Genomic DNA, 4407 nt, shown 5'->3' on the forward strand with positions numbered 1-4407 from the left:
TCACATTAAAGGAAAAGGAAACTTTACCAATGAGCACAAGAAGTAGAGAGTCTTTAAAAAAAAAACATACTGCAGCATATACAGTGATACAGAAACAGCATATTCTGGAGTCAAAGCAGGTGCACCATAATTTGCCTTTGTCCACCCAGTCCAGGGACGAGAATGACGTGCATTTCTTTATTGTGCTAACAGACGGGGATTGAAAAGACATTTGAAAACAAACACCAGTAGGTTTGGCTTTTTTATTTCCTCCACCAGCTTCAGCAACAGATCAGTGCAAGGCGCTTCTCCACCGAGTTAATGTTTACCTTAAAAAGTGATCATTCTGAAAGTGAATCAGAACTGGCAGGTGCACGCAGTGCTGAGAGCGCACTATTAAGACACTAGTGAATGCCCAGGAAAAATTAAGATACTTTAGTTTACACTATGTAAGCTATGTTAATAGTTAACGTTAAATATCTAGTTTAGTTTATGAAGCGCCTCCAGGCTCCTATCCTGTATGTTAACTACAGAAAGCTCTGAGACTGAGGTAATTAGCACACAAGTCTGTAGAGGCAAACGCTGAAGGGTGAGAGCACTTGCACCCTGAATCTAGCTGTGACCTGTTTGGATTTCTGTGGAGGAGCTACAAAAACCTGTTTGGCCTTCTCTGGTGATCGGCTGTGCGGCTCTGAACTTTAGTTTGGGTTCAGGCAGAACCACTCCTTCCCCCAGCGCTTGGCAGGGGAGCCTCCATCCTTTCCACGGAGCTGGTGCCCTGGCTTTCTCAGGCCTGAGCACGCCCACAGGAACAGCGCTGGGGCAATCTGCATAGCGGGGGGTGCTGAGAGGCACCGAACCGAGCCCCGTGTACAAGGGGGACCACTTCAAGCCAGCGGGTGCGTGCGGCAGCACCCCTAGTTCCAGCACCGATGAAGCGAGCCCGGCAGAAGGAAAGGGGAGGATCAGGAGTCCGCGAAAGTTAGAGTCACTTAACCATGGTCAGCAGCCAGCCTTCCGAGGGAACTGCCCAGCGCAGGGGCTTGGGCTCCAGCGGCGGAGAGCCGCGCTGGGGCGGCAGGAGCCTGCAGGGCCAGGCACCCGTTGCCAAGCGGGGCGGCTTAAGGACACAGCCGGTTTGGGCTTGTTGGGAAGCGGCCCCATGTAACCGTCCCGCCCCTCTCGGGGGACCTGCCCCGCACAAGCCACCAACCCGCACTCATCGTCCTCAAGCCCCGCAGCCCGGGGGCTGGGGGGGGGGCACACACGCCAACGCACCTTCCCCACACCACCAGCCAGGGCTCCCCCCCCCGCCGCCCGGAGACGCCCCCCGCCCCGGCTCAGGTGCGAGAGCCGCACACAGCCAGAGAGCAGCGCCCTGCCTCCGCAGCCCCTCACCTCTCGCGGTAACGTGGGCCCCGCCGACTCCTCCGGCCGCTCCCGGCTGCGCTTTCCCGCCCTACACCTGCATGCTCGCCCCGCTGCCCGGGCAGAGGCGCGCCGGCTGCCTGGGGTTGGCTCGGGCTCTCCCAGCCCTCCAATGGCGCTCCGCTCCCTTCCCAAGCCGGCTCAGGACTTGCCAAACGAGTTCCTCAACTCTACGCAAGGTGTCTGGCCGCAGGCAGGAAGGTTAGGGCCGGGTGGGGTGAGGTGGGGGTGTTTGCTCATTTGGGCTCATCCCATTCTCGGGGGGGGGGGCCCACCTCTGCCGCAGATCCCCTGAAGCCCTAACGTAGCCCTTCCCCTAGCCAGGGAAGAGCCCACGTGACTCCCAGGTAATAACTGCGGCCACCGGAGCAGGAGACTTCCCCCCTTCCCCATCCCCGCCGCAGGGGAGCGGCCTGAGCTCTGGTTACACTCAAGAGCGCGCTCCCCCAGGAGGGAGACACCCGCAGCTCCGGCAGAACATCCCCGCTCCTCCTGTGCCCAGGCCTCCCCTCTCTCCCTGAGGGTTTGCCGGGGTTGGCTGCGTTGTTGTTGTTGTTGTCGTCGTCGTCTGTGGTACTCCGCCTTGCCTTGAGCCCTGCTTAAAAATAAATCTGAACAATGCCAGAATCATCTGAGGCAATTACTCATCTCAACCCCAGTCCCTCTATCTGTATCCGTTGCCTAATTCGGGACTTTCTTGTAAGGGGGAGTTGTCTTTTTATTTTGTTTCCCTTTGAAAGAAGGGGAACTAAACCCCGGGCTCTCTTTCACATCTGTTTGTGTACATTTGCATCTAATTATCTGTGGGGAAAGAAGCAAGGGTTTTTGTTTGTTTTGTTTTTTAAGCTCGTTCAGTTTTGAGATACAGTACAGTGAAACTTGTGCGAAGGGCCACATCTGTTTGACGTTAGACCTAATCCCAGAAAACAGGGAAATTGTAGTAGTTCCTTTTCCAAGCCTCATATTTAAAAAAGATTTGGAAAAAAAAGCAGAGTGTAGGCTGGGGCAAAAATACAATACAGTTGTGCCCTGGTTTATGTTGTCACATAGATCGCTACTGTCACTGGTGTCAGAAATTTGAATCCAATGAAGTGAGCTGTAGCTCACAAAAGCTCATGCTCAAATAAATTGGTTAGTCTCTAAGGTGCCACAAGTACTCCTTTTCTTTTTGCGAATACAGACTAACACAGCTGTTACTCTGAAACCAGAAATTTGAATGTTAAAGGTGGCATGCAAAGGAGAAACAGAAAGAATTGTGGGTGTTTTGCTTCTTTATAATGGATTCAGAAGCCCTGGAAAGACAAAATACCTTTGGAAAAAATCAATCTCTGTGTGTGTTTGGTTTTTTGCCTTAGAAATATCTGGAATATCAATCCTGGTCTTCCCTGCTTTTTCTCAAAGACTCAGAAATAATAGAACTTCCCTACATCAAAGGGGTATTAGTGAGGATAAACACATGAAATATTTTTAGATTCTCAGATACTGGTATGATGGGAGCCATATAAATACCTCAGATATCTAGATAGATATTAAATAGCTATTAAAATGATACCCAAAGAGTTTTAAGCAATCTGTACAAAATTCACTTCCTTCACAATTAGTTAGATGGCACTTTCCCATTGCTTGTGATGATGTTACAATCCCACCGGTTCTGATGCTCTGGTTGCCAGAGTCCTCCATCGTAGATGAGAAATGAGTGGATACTGTAAAGGAAGCACAAAAAATAACTATGTAAACAATAAGGCCTTCTTTACATGTCATGGAGAAGCAAAAAACAAAAAAGGATACAAGTACAGTTTGATTTCTTTGCTAGTCGCTTTGAAATCCTGGTCTTTACTGGGCTAATAAACAGTTTTAACCCGTTTATTTATATATTTTGGAGATGTTAAAAAAGGCAGAAACAAAGCGTCTTTTGCAACCCCAGATGGAGCTCAAGTGTGATTCTGAATATAGTAAAAAGAAAAGGAGTACTTGTGGCACCTTAGAGACTAACCAATTTATTTGAGTATAAGCTTTCATGAGCTACAGCTCACTTCATCGGATGCATACTGTGGAAAGTGTAGAAGATCTTTTTATATACACACAAAGCATGAAAAAATACCTCCTCCCACCCCACTCTCCTGCTGGTAATAGCTTATCTAAAGTGACCGCTCTCCTTACAATGTGTATGATAATCAAGGTGGGCCATTTTCATTGCTGGAAATGGCCCACCTTGATTATCATACACACTATAAGAAGAGTGGTCACTTTAGATAAGCTATTACCAGCAGGAGAGTGGGTTTGTGGGGGGAGGGGGGGGAAGAAAACCTGGATTTGTGCTAGATATGGCCCAACTTGATTATCATACACATTGTAAGGAGAGTGATCACTTTAGATAAGCTATTACCAGCAGGAGAGTGGGGTGGGAGGAGGTATTTTTTCATGCTTTGTGTGTATATAAAAAGATCTTCTACACTTTCCACAGTATGCATCCGATGAAGTGAGCTGTAGCTCACGAAAGTTTATGCTCAAATAAATTGGTTAGTCTCTAAGGTGCCACAAGTACTCCTTTTCTTTTTGCGAATACAGACTAACACGACTGTTACTCTGAAACCTGAGTATAGTGTTGCCAACTCACAATTTTATTGTGAGCCTGGCTATATTTGGTGCTTTGCTTGAAGCCCCAGCTCCTGGAGTCACGTAATTATATGGGATTCAGATTTCATTATGAAAAAGTTTCTAGCTCTCATAATTGTGAAGAAAAGCTTGTAAATAAACCACAGGCACCCTAAAGGCTCATAACCTGGAAGGCAAAAAAAAAAGAATCTACAATGTATTATGTTTAAGCCAATCTCATGATTTTGGGGGGGTCTGACGTGATTTTTGGACAGTTGGGGTTGGCAGTACTGCCTATTGCTTAATTACACTGGCATTACCCTGAGGGGTTAGCAATACTGTGAATGTGTTGTTAGAGTTTGTTTATTCACTTGCAACTCCCTTTTGCTCTATTTTCAGGTTTTC

At 48.0% G+C, this 4407-nt stretch overlaps 1 protein-coding gene across 1 annotated transcript in view; it reads right to left on the minus strand.

The window, feature by feature from the left end:
• The window catches only part of ATP8B1 (ATPase phospholipid transporting 8B1), a 145045-nt gene extending 143432 nt beyond the window's left edge, over positions 1-1613 (minus strand). The window contains exon 1 of the mRNA XM_073343620.1: positions 1378-1613. The gene's annotated coding sequence lies outside the window, so the exon portion shown is untranslated. The remainder of the gene's footprint in view (positions 1-1377) is intronic.
• Between the last annotated feature and the right edge of the window lie 2794 nt (positions 1614-4407).

Source organism: Lepidochelys kempii, chromosome 5, assembly GCF_965140265.1.
Source record: "Lepidochelys kempii isolate rLepKem1 chromosome 5, rLepKem1.hap2, whole genome shotgun sequence".
Lineage (NCBI taxonomy): Eukaryota > Metazoa > Chordata > Testudines > Cheloniidae > Lepidochelys > Lepidochelys kempii.